Source organism: Callospermophilus lateralis, chromosome 19 (assembly GCF_048772815.1).
Source record: "Callospermophilus lateralis isolate mCalLat2 chromosome 19, mCalLat2.hap1, whole genome shotgun sequence".
In the NCBI taxonomy this organism is placed as follows: Eukaryota; Metazoa; Chordata; class Mammalia; order Rodentia; family Sciuridae; genus Callospermophilus; species Callospermophilus lateralis.
In genome coordinates, this window is record NC_135323.1 from 1,123,705 (window position 1) to 1,136,785 (window position 13,081).

At 41.3% G+C, this 13,081-nt stretch overlaps 1 protein-coding gene across 5 annotated transcripts in view; it reads right to left on the minus strand.

Annotated features, from left to right (window-relative positions):
• The window catches only part of Atf7ip2 (activating transcription factor 7 interacting protein 2), a 51,001-nt gene extending 38,920 nt beyond the window's left edge, over positions 1–12,081 (minus strand). For 4 of the 5 annotated variants that reach the window (XM_077106143.1, XM_077106141.1, XM_077106142.1 and 1 more), the window contains exon 1: positions 12,012–12,081. The gene's annotated coding sequence lies outside the window, so the exon portion shown is untranslated. Of the gene's footprint in view, positions 1–9,181; positions 9,386–12,011 lie in introns of all 5 variants that reach the window. The other variant, XM_077106139.1, reaches the window with a different exon arrangement.
• Positions 12,082–13,081: the final 1,000 nt, after the last annotated feature.

Here is a 13,081-nt window from a genome sequence, read left to right on the forward strand (position 1 = left end):
GCCTATACTTTTAGCTCTTATGTATAGATCTGTTATGCATCTTGCGTTAATTTTTGTATATGGTGTGAGGTAATGGTCCACATTCATTCTTTTGCAATGTGAACAGCAAGTTGTTTCAGCACAATTTGGAAAGGGCATCCCTTCCCCAATTAAACTGTTTGAATACTCTTGCACAAAAACAAACTGTCCATAAATGTGCAAGTTTGTTTCTGGATTGTCCTTATACTTACTGGACAGTCTTGGTTTCTGCAGCTGTGTGCTAAGTTTTGAATTCAAGATCTCTGTGTGTTCTCTTTAACTTTTTATTCTTTTTGGAATTGTTTTATGTTCCCATAAAAAATTTGGGACCAGATTATCATTTTCTGCAAAGACAGGTAGGATTTTTTTGGAGTGGGGGTACTGGGGATTGAATTTATGGGCATTCAACCACTGAGCCATATCCCAAACTCTATTTTGTATTTAGAGACAGGATCTCACTGAGTTGCTTTGTACCTTGCCACTGCTGAGGCTGGCTTTGAACTTCTAATTCTATTGCCTCAGCCTCCCGAGCTGCTGGGATTACCGGCACACACCACTGGACCCATAGACAGGTAAGATTTTGGTAAGAATTGTACTGAGGTCAGGTGCGCATCTGCAATCCCAGCTATTCGGGAGGGCGAGTAGGCAGATGTAATATTAAAGGCCAAACCCAGCAATTTCTCAAAAAGAAAATAAAAAGGGCTGAGGATGTGGCTCAGTTATAGAGAGCTTGCTTAGCATGTTTGAGTCCCAGGATTCAATCCTCAGTAACATTGGAAGATAAAGAACAAAGAACTATGTTAAATTTGTAGAACAATTTAGGGAGTATTATTTTTTTTTTTCAATTAACATTTTGCTATTTGTGGGCTGGGGATACAGCTCAGTTGGTAGAGTGTTTTCCTTGTATGCACAAGGCCCTGGGTTCGGTCCCCAGCAACATATTCACATACACACATACACAAACACATACAAAAAAATTTCACTATTTGTGAATTTTAACATTAATTGCCTTTGTTTAATTTTTTTCCCCAAGAATACATATATATATATTTATATATGCACTATATTCATGTTTATATGTTCTGTGTAATGAATATATACACCTATACATCCCCCAAATTTTCTTTCTTTCTCTATTTCCTTACTAGTACTTCGCACTGAACCTAATGGTTCTCTACCACTGAGCTATATTTCCAGCCCTTTTTATTTTCTGAAACAGGGTCTAAAAATCTATTACTTGTGATCTTCCTGCCCCAGCCTCCTGAGTAGCTGAATTACAGCATGCACCACCACTTCTGGCTCAGGTTTTCTTTATCCACTCATCTACTGATGGACACTTATGCTGATTCCACATCTTGCCTATTGTTAATGCTGCAATGAACACAAAAGTATAGTTATTTCTTTTTGACATCAGGATTTCACATCCTTTGGATGTATAGCAATTAGTGGGATTATAGAGTTAATATAGTAGTTCTACTTTTGATTTTTTTGAGGAAATTTCATATTTCTTTCTATGATGGCTAAACCAATTTACAGGCCCACCAGTGCTGTTCAGGGTTCCTGTTGTTCACACCCTGCCCAAGTTCATCCTTTATCATTTTGATAATACCCAAAATAACAGGTATGGGTGATATCCCATTGTGGTTTTCCTTTCTTACCCTCATGACTAGTGATGTTGAGGACTTTTCATAGACCTATTAGTTATTTATATGTCTTCTTTGAAAAGATGTCTATTCAACTCCCTTAGTCATTTTTTATTCAGGTTATTTGGTTTCTTTGTTTTCTCACAACTGAGTTTTTTCAGTTACTTATAAATTTTTGGAATAAAAAATATTAAAATTATTGTCCAAAGTGATCTCCTGAATCAATGCAGCCTTTCAAAACTTCCAATGACATTTTTTCACAGAAGTCTTTTTAAAAATCCTAAATACTCAAAGGCATCCTAAAAAAGCCAAGGCATCACACTGATTCCAAAATATACAACAAAGCCATAGTAATCAACAGTATGGCACTGCAGTAAACAACAGACACACAGACCAATGAAATGGAATAGAAAACCCCAAAATAAATCCACACATGGACAGTAAACAACAAATTTGACAAGTAGGCAATAACACACAATGGACAAAGTGCAATCTCTTCATTAAGCTTTGGTAAAAATAGACAATCCACAAACAGAATTATGCTATCTTCTCACACCACACACATACATCAATTGTCAAGTGTGATGGCACATCCCAGCTACTTGTGAGCAGGAGAATCACAAGTTCAAGGTCGGCGTGGGAAAGTCATGGAGACTTATCTCAAAAACCAGAAAGGAGCAACTATAGCTCAGTGGTAAAGAGCCTCTGATATCAATCCAGTACAGAGAGGGATGGGGAGGAAAAAAACAAGAAACCTTAAATGTTAAGACCTCAAGCTGTAAAACTACTAGAAAAAAGTGGGGGAGGACTCCATGGCATTAGTCTGAGCAATGATTTTTTTTTAATATGAACCCAAACACAGGCAACAAAACCACAAATAGACAAAGGCATGACATCAATCAAAATGCTTCAACAAAGCAAACAACCAACAGAGTGATGTGACAAGCTATGAAATGGGAAAAAATATTCAAAACCACATATCTGATAAGGGGTTAATGTTCAACAATAAGGGAATATAGTAATCTTAATACTATCTAGTCTCCTGATCTTAAACATGGTGTGTCATTCATTTTTTAAAAAATTTTAGCTGGGGGCAGTGGCATGCACCTGTAATCACAGCAGCTCAGGAGGCTGAGGCAAGAGGATGGCGAGTTCAAAGCCAGCTCAGCAAGAGCAACGTGCTAAGCAACTCAATGAGAGCCTGTCTCTAATAAAAAATACAATATAGGACCGTGGATATGACTCAGTGGTGGAATGCCTCTGGGTTCAATTCCTGGTACCAAAAAAAATATAATATTTCAGTCATATTTTATAGTATTCAGAATGTTCTACATTTCCCTTTAATAGTATTATAAATCCAACTAATATCATTTTTATTCATTGTACAGATGGTCCCCACTCACAATGTGATATTCTGATAAACCCCTTGTAAATAGAAAACACATTTAATACCTTGATAAAACTGCTATAATTTAAAAAACTTATATCATTATATTACATTATAATTACATAATATTTCAACTATATAACTTGAAAAACTGTAGATAGATGCTTACTTTCTATGAAGTTTTTTCCAATAAACTCATTATGAAGTCAGAAAATCATTGTTGGGGGCTGGGGCTGTGGCTCTGTGGTAGAGAGCTTGCCTAGCATGTGTGAGACACTGGGTTCGATTCTCAGCACCACATATAAATAGGGATCCATTGACAACCAGAAATAAAAACAAAATCATTGTTGAATTACTATAAGTAGAATGCTACTACTAATATATGCAATAATGATAGGTTTTTGTACACTGATTTTCTTGACCTACAACTTACCTTTCTTACTTTTGAGTGTTTATCATCATGAAGACATACAAGATCTGGTATTTAAAAAATGTTTTGTGGCTTCATGGTTCATTACATTAAGAGATTCTTTTTTTTTTTTTTACATTAAGAGATTCTTGAATGAGATACTAACCTTGCATTCTTGGGATAAAACTCACTTGATGGGATGGCAAGTAATCCTTAATTTTTAAATACTAATTTTCATGCATTATGATTATACATAAGAGTGGGATTCATGTCATATTCATTCATGCACATAATTGGCTCAATCTGCTTCCCCTGTACCTTCCCTTTACCCACCCCCCACTCTCTCTCCCTGATCCGGTTGCTCCACTGATCTCCCTGTTATTATTAACCAGTACATGTTATACATACATGTGTGTGTGCGTGTCATATCTGTACGTGAACACAGCATCATTTGGTAGACTGCATTCCCCAGTACTTCCCCATGCCCTTCCTCCTCCTTCCAGAGTGATTCCCCCTTTCCATTACTGTTGGTCTCTCTGCTATTTTTCATGATACCCACTTTTTTGTTCATTCCTGATTTTCTCTCTTGAGCTTCTGCAAATGAGAAAACAACATTCACCCTGACGTCCTGAGTCTGGTTTATTATTTAGCATGATATTCTCCAGTTCCACCCATGTATCAGCAAATGATAAATTTCATTCTTCTTTAAGGCTGAGTAAAACTTCAGCTTGTGTGTATCATATTTACTATCCATCTGTTGGTTGAGAAGCACCCAGGCTGGTTCCATAACCTGGCTATTGAATTGTGCTGCTAAAAATCTTGGTATCCATACATGTATCACTATAAAATGCAGATTTTAGGTTTTTTTTTTAATATTTATTTTTTTTAGTTTTTGGCAGACACAACATCTTTTGTTTATATGTGGTTGTGAGTATCGAACCCGGACCGCACGCATGCCAGGCGAGCGCGCTACCGCTTGAGCCACATCCCCAGCCCGATTTTAGTTCTTTATCTAAGATACCAAGAGTGGGATAACCAGGTTATATGGTAGTTCCATACCTACTCTTTTGAATTTGTGAAGAACCAGAATCTCTAAATTTATGGTAGAATTCATCAATTAAGCCTAATTGATTTAGGCTCTTGTGTCTTAATCCAATCTCATCACTTTCTATAGGCCTGTTCAATTCATATTTTCTTTATCATCCTTTTCTGTCTGGGGGCAGTTTACTGGGGATTAAACCCAGCATGCTCTACCACTGAGCCACATTCACAGTCATTTTTGAGACAGGGCATCATGTGTTGCCCAGGCTGGCCTCAAAACTTGTCATACTCCTACCTCAGCCTCAAATAGCTGGGACTACAAGCAATGCCATCATGCCTGCTCACATGTTCTTTTGCAGTCAGTTTTGGTAGCTTGTGTATTTTTAGGATTTGTCTGTTTCATTAATCTAATGGCCTGGCATATAACTGCATCATTTCGTATTATTCCTTTTATACATATATTTTAGTTGTTGTCGGATACAATATCTTTAATTAATTTATTTATTTTTATGTGGTGCTGAGGATCGAACCCAGGGCCTTGTCCACACTAGGTGAGCACTCTTCCTGAGCCACAACCCCAGCCCTTTGTATTATTCCTTTGTCAACAATTCTAAGAACTGGAAAATCAGTAGCAATGTCTTCTCATTTTTTCATTTTAGTATTTTAAATCTTCTCTCCCTAATGATTTCTTGATCAGTATAGCTAAATGTTTATTTTGTTGATCTTTCCCAAACACAGATTTAAGTTTCCTTTATTTTTCCTATTTCCTATTTTATTGTTTTGTTCTAATCTTTTTTTTTCTTTGTGCTGCTGAGTCAAGGTTGATTTCTCTCCTATTTCTGAATTATAGGTTTAAAACAGGTCTTGAGATTTTTCTTCTTTTGTGATGTAGGCATTTGTCACTGTAAATTTCCTAAGGATTGTTATGTTGCACTCCTGAGTCTTTTGTGTCTTCATCCTCATTCATCTCATAGTATTCTCTAATTCCCCTAAGGATTTAAGTCTGTAAATTTCTACACATTTGTCAATTTCTCAAATTCCTTTTTGGCACTATTTTATAAATTCATTCCATTGTGGTCAAATAATGCACTTTATTTTTTTCACTTTATTTTTTTCAAATTTCTTGGTTTCATGGCCTAGTATGGCTATATTGGAGAAAATTCTGTGTATTCTTGAAAAGAATGTGTATTTTACTATTAAAGGCGTTGAGTGCTCAAAAGATGTCACTGGATTCTAGTTGGTTCAGTGTTGTTCAATTCTTCTTTTTCTTGCTGATAGATTTAGATTTCCATTCCACTACGAAAATGTTAAATTGTATATTTCTCCCTTAAATTCCACCAATAGCTGCTTTATATATATTGTGGTGCTCTTATGAGGTGCATACATTATCATGATACTTTCCCGAAGAACATTCTTATTATAAAATGTCCCTCTTTATGTCACTAGAAATACTTTTTAAAATCTACATTAATATTAGTACAGTCTTTCTAGCTTTCTAATGGTCGCTGATAACACATCTTTGTCACTTTATTTAGTTTTTGTAACTCTGAATCTAAAACGGGTTTCCTTTAGACAGTATATAGTTGGATGCCACTTTTTCCTCCAGTATGACAATTTCTTCTATTTGACTGGATTGCTTGATCCATTTATATTTGACATTGATAACTGCCTTCTAGTGTACTTTTCTTAAAATACAGTACTAGGAATTAAACCCAAGGGCACTTTGCCACTGAGCTACATTCTCTAGCCCTTTTTATAACTTTTATTTTGAGATAAGATCACACTAAGTTGCTGAGGCCGGCCTTAAACTTACAATCCTCCTACTTTGGTTTCCTGAGTTACTGAGTTTAGAAGCATGTGCTATAGTGCCTGGCTTTGACTCGTTTTACTTTTAGTTTAACATGCCTCACTGAGTTCTTTTTCTTTCACTACTGTTTAACTTTAAAACTTTATATACAGGTAATGTAATCTAATGTAATCAGGGCTTTTTGTATTAATCACATCTTCAACAAATTCATTAAATTCACTTATTAAACAAATGAATTATATATGTCGAAAACCATGACATTTTCTTGCCAATCCTCCCATTCATTTTTTTCTTGTCGTATTGCATTTGAACCTCCAATCTGATATGATTATCCCTCTCTCATTGCCAACCATAGACAAGATATATGATTTTCAATGTTCTGCTACACTTTTTGCTTGTCTTTCTCTAGATGATTTGTATTAATAAATTATCCTTCTATTTCTAGCTAAGAATATATCATAAATGCAGGTTCAATTTTATCAGATGCTTTTCCATATCTACTGAGATGGATCCATAAATTTCACTTCTTCACTAATTTGTATTATACTGATTAATATCTTAAAATATTAATTCTAGTTAATTTCTGGTTTAACATCACTTGATCATAATATCTTCAATTTGGTAATATTTTGTTTAGAATTTTTTTATATTGATAACAAGAGAGACGGATCTATACAATAGTCCCTTTCTTGTCCCTGGTCCAGTAAGTTTAAATGGAAAATTCCATAAATTAACCACACACTGTACCTGGCAATAATCTACCTTTTTACCTAATTTTTAAAAGTAAAAGCTAAAAAAAACCCCAACTAATCTAACCACATAAGATATTGTTAAGATACAAGACTGCATTAATAGGGAGTCAACAATATGACAAAGCTCCTTTTAGGGGTCGACTTGTGCCAGGGGACATTCATGAGCATGACCCTCTCCTATTCTCACGAGCACAGGCTATTTCCTTCTACACTATGTGTGGTCCACAGAACTGCAGCATTGGTGTCATGTGAGCACTAGCAGAATTGTTCCTTTTCTGCTAAGTTTTATCAATGTAATAGTATTAAATTAATTAGTATAAAATGCTCATGACAAAATGAAGCATTTGTAGGCTGGGCATGGTTGCACATGTCTGTAATCCCAGCATCTCAGGAGGCTGAGGCTAGAGGATTGCAAGTTCAAGGCCAGCTTCAGAAACTTAGTGAGGACCTAAGCAACTCAGTGAGAGCCTGTCTCCAAATAAAATACAAAAAAAGGATGGGGATGTGGCTCAGTGCCACTGGGTTCAACCCAGCTACTAAAAAATGAATAAAGCATTTGTTTGCTAGCATAAACTTTAATGCCTAATGGCAATCACTTTCAATTAATTTTAACAACTTATTTTTTAAACTTGTCTTTAAATATGTTCACATTCAAATTTCTTGAGTTAAAAATTTACCTACTTCTAAATACAGCCAGTTCTCCATATCTGTAGGTTCTAGATCCATAGTTTCAACCAATCATGGATGGAAAATAATTGCACGTGTTCAGAATGTAAGCAGTCCTTCTTCTGCCACAGTCCCTTAGTATAACAACTATTTATATAGCACTTATACAGTATTAGATATCTAGAGGTGATCTAAAGCATACAGGAAGATGTGTGTAAGTTATATGCAAATACTTCACCATCTTTATTTAAAGGACTTGAGCATTTGCAGATTTGAGTATTTGTGTGGGAGTCTGATAACCAAACTACCACCAAAACTATGTAACTAATCCAATGACAAATTGATGATTTAGCTCTTTTCTACACTCCACATGCCTGTTACAGCTCATCACACTTCCAGATGCATCCATACTTATTACGGTAAATAATTTTTATAAAACCAGACAATATCATGATTGCATTTTGTTTCTTACATAATATTTCATTTTTCCTGGAACTGACCAAATCTTCCTTTTCTTCTAAACTGATCAGAACTGTCACATATGAACAGGTCCCCCTAGGCTACACTCCGTTAATGGTCAAGTTTAAGACACTTCAAAAAAGATCTTCCCCAAGAGGACTACTTCCTTATCTAACTTTCCTGTTACAAATGCATTTTTATTCCCAAGCGTTCAGGGCAGAGATGTGTCTTTATATCCTCAGTGAAAAACATTTCACAATGATTTTGGGGGTGCTATATCCCAGGTGCTTTAATTTTTTAAGACAGAATCTGGCCAAGTTGCTGAGGCTGACCTTAAGTTTGTAATCCCAGATACAGGAGTATCTGGGATTACAGGTGTATACTATAGCACTAGGCTCACAAAGTATTAAAATGATATTTAATAAGTATTTACTTATAAAATGAACCTGTGGAGGGCTGGGGATGTGGCTCAAGCAGTAGAGCGCTCGCCTGGCATGCGTGCGGCCCGGGTTCGATCCTCAGCACCACATACAAAAAAACAAAGATGTGTCCGCCGAGAACTAAAAAATAAATATTAAAATTCTCTCTCTCTCTCTCTCTCTCAAAAAAAAAAAAAAATGAACCTGTGGAAAACCACCTAGAGTTATTTATTGTTTCCTTCCTCCCACCCCACCCAGTACTGGTGATTGAACCCAGGGCCTCTCCTTAATAAAGAATACCAGAACAGGCCTTAGCAACTTGTCATTTTTATCACACCAGATTTTTCACATCAACAGCACCATACACAGTAGAGCCTCAGAAGTATATAAATAGAAATTGCCACACTTAAAAAGTGCCTGTATATAATTAATGGTTAAATTTAGTATAAATGCTTGATCAGGAATTCAAAAATCAAAGTAATCTCTAATTATCTCCCCTCACTCTTAAGAATTCATTCTCTCTAGATATCACCTGAGGACAATCTGTCCAACCAAGGCTGAAACATGCAGTACAGCATACCTGTAATCCCAAAGCCTCAAGAGGCTAAGGCAGGGCGATTGAAAGTTCAAGACCGGCTGAGCAATGTTGTGATACCCTGTTTCAAAAGTAAATGAGGGGGGCTGGGGATTTGGCTCAAGTGGTAGCGCGCCCACCTGGCATGCGTGCGGCCCGGGTTCGATCCTCAGCACCACGTACAATCAAAGATGTTGTGTCCGCCAAGTACTAAAAAATAAATATTTAAAAAAAAAAAAAAAAGTAAATGGGGGATGGGGACGTAGAGCACCCCTGAGTTCAATACCTAGTTCACAAACATGGAGGAAGAGAGAAGGAATGAGATTGAAGAATTTGGATGTTAATATTTTATATTATTCAACCTTGTGAGAACTAATCTAATACACACTTAAAGTTAGAAAGTTCTTTTATTTTAACTATCCATTATATCAAAAGTTTATTACATCAAATGATATACATCTGAAGGGCTGGATATGTAACTTAGTGACAGAGCACTTGGCTAACACATGCAAGGCCCCAGCACTGCCTCCCTCCACCCCCAAAAAAGAGAGAAACAAACTACAATACATGCAGAAAGACAAAAAGATCACGATAGTTCCATGCCAAACTTCATAATATTAATAAGGAAATATAGTGGAATTGAAGGTTGAGATGAAGCAGAGTGTCAATAATGTAAGCCGAGCAGAAATTTCAAGATTACACCAAGACTGTAGCAGGACAATCTTGAATTTAAAGTACAAGGGGTTGGGGTTGTGACTCAGTTGCAGAGCACTTGCCTGGCATGTGTGAGGCACTGAGTTCAATCCTCAGCACCACACATAAATTTAAAAAAATAATATGAAAGGTACATCAACTAAAAAACATTTAAAGAAAAAAAAAACATTTAAAGTACACACATCATTTGCAGCTAAGCACTGCTCATGAATTTCACTGAGGCAAAAGTCAATCTTAGGATTATATCTGAATATTAACTGCAAATGAGACTGGGGTTAAGTAGATTAATCTGATTAACTTTGGATACAACACTTCTAAAAAGGAACTGAGGAATAAACAAGCTAAGATGAAAGGCATACTTAAAAAAGCTGGTCAGTTTAATTCATCTTTCATTCACAATAGCTTTCCTGTTATTTATACTTATCTTTATATTTTCACCCATCTGTTTTGCAAACATTTATATTGTAGGTCATTTACCAGCTACAAGTAGATGTGCAAAAATCATGAGCATAGTCTTAGCCAATTTTGTCTCATTGTCCCAGATGTTGAACACTTATAAAAACTTAACAATGGCACAAGATTACATAATATATAATAGTTATATTATACTATAACAATTATAAGCTTATATATAAAAACTATAGATTATGATTTCTGAGTTATTTACTTGGGCACTGGGGATTGAACCCAAGGGCATTTTACCCCTGAATACACATCTCCAGCCTGCAGTCTCCCCACTCCCACCCTTTTTTTCAACCAGGAATTGAACTCAGGGGTGCTTAACCACTGAGGTACATGACCAACGCTTTTTTAACTTTTTTGAGACCGGGTCTCACTAAATTGCTGAGGCTGGCTTTGAACTCGGCCATCCTCCTGCCTCAGTCTCCTGAGCCCTTGGGATTATAGGTGTGAGTCACCGCCCCCAGCCTGCCCTGTTTTTTAAATTGTTTTTGAGACAGGTTTTTGCCACGTTGCCTACACTGCCCGGGAACTTGAATCCTGCCTCAGCCTCCCAAATCGCTGGAATTACAGGAGTGAGCCATCATGCCATGCCCAACTCCAACCTATTTGAATGCACCCATTGTCCATTTTGTTGAAATATTAACAGAATCAAAAGTTTTGGAATTAACAGATTAAGTTCTGATCTGGAACAAGTCCATTGAAATTGCTAGGACAATTTGTATATAAATTATTTAGTAAAATCGTCTTTTTCTTGATATTAACAATACCATAAAACATTTTTTCCCACCATGGATTGATCCCAGGGGCGCTTAGCCATGGCCACATACCCGGACTTTTTATTCGTTTTTACGACTTTGAGACGGGGTGTCCTACATGGCTCGGGGCCTCGCCTTACTGCCGCGGCTGGCTCGCAGTGGACCCTCCTGCCTCGGCCTCGGGAGCACCCGGGACACCGGCGACCCCACGCGCACCTGCAGGGAGTGAGGCTCACGCGCACGGAACCCGCAGCTCCGTCGTCTTACGGAGGAGAAGGCCCGCCCTCCTCGTCGGGCACGGCGGGGCGGGCTTGGACTTTTCTGAAGGCGTCGTGGGCCTGGGGCAGACCCATTCTTGGGCTCGCCTCCCAGGACTGGCCGGGCCGCCGGGAACCGAGTCGGGTCGCTCTGAGATCCACAAAAACGCACGTGCGCGCCTGGGCTCCCCGCGTCCCCGCCGCGTCCCCGCGTCCCGGCGGCTGAGCTCGGCAGGGCCACTCGGCCTGAGCTCCAGGTGCTCCGGTCACCTCCGGCCTCCACGCACCCCGTAACCACGTACCGACCGCGGGGAGGGCCCGGCGCGGCCAGTGGCGACCACGAGCCCGAGGTGGCCGGGCTGCGGGGCCGCGGCGGGCGGGGACGCGCGGGACGACTCGCCCAGCCCTCGGACGGGACCCGCGCTCCTGCCCACTGCCCGCATCCCCGCGGCCCGCTCGCAGCCGGTGCGGACGCGCCGGCCCCTCGCGGCCGGATTCCCGACGCCCCCCGCGGACACCTCTCTGCCCCCGCGGCCCCGCCGCAACCGCCCGTCGCTCCGGCCTCGCGACGGGTACCTCCGCGGGGCCCGGGAAGCCGCCGCCGCGCCAACCGCCACCCGCGCGGGACTCTCGCTCGGCGCCACGTACCTCGAGGGGCGCGGCGTCCCCGCCGGCCTCCACCGACCTCTGCGACCGCAACCGCCGAGCGGAATGACTCCGGCGCGGCGGCTGGCGGGGGGAAGCTCCGGTGCCCGCCCACGCCCGACTGCTGGCCAATGGCAGCGCGAGCGGGCGGCGGCTCCGCCAATCAGAGGCGGCCGGGCGAGGCGGGCGGGGTGGAAGAGTCCCGGCGGGAAGTGGAAGTGGGCTGCAGCGGCCGGGGCTCGCCGGCCGGAACGCCGCTTCCCGGCCCCCCGCGGGCTCGGCGCCAGGCCCGGCCTCTGCGCAGCGTCCGGAGCGCCGCTGGCCCACCCCGATCCCACAGCCGCGGCCGCGCAAACCAGCGCTGAGCAGATGAGAAGGCTTTAAGCTTCGCTCTGAAATATCGATTTCCTAAAGGCGCAGGGTGGCGCAGGCCGGTGATCCCAGGCACCTGGGAGGCTGAGGGAGAAGGATCCCAAGTTCGAGGCCAGCCTCAGCGATGTAACTGAGCAAGACCCTGTCTCAGAATAGAAGATAATAAGGGCAGCCATGGGGCGCAACTCCCAGCATGACCACCAGCAGAAAATGCGGGAAGGTCGTTTGTCTTTCTTACTGCCCCGCACTGTGACTCAGGAGAGTGACCCACGGCCGGCATCGGGGAGCACCAGGGGGTGAGAAGGTTCCCCCAACGGAGGGAACCAACGGGGCAGGGGCGGGATCCCCCGGACCTTCTGGAAGAGTGCGGGGTGCTGACAGACTGATGCCGAAGCCCAGGGCACTCACTGCACAAACGGCCCCCAAGGCGTCGGCTCCGCGGGGGCGCGCGCCTAGCACGCACCGGGCACGGGGTCCCACCCTCAGCACCACGTGAATAAAGGTGACCACCGCCTCAGGACGAGAAACCGCCACCAGACCAGGAGTTCCGAGGGACTCGGCCAACCAGGAGCAGCCTTTAGGATAGTAGTATGTCCATTTAGGGTAAAAGGTCATCTGGAGGGTCCTGTTAGTTATATGGAGGACTGAACCCGGGGCCTCACCATGCAGGGCCAGCACTCTACCACTCAGTACACCCCACC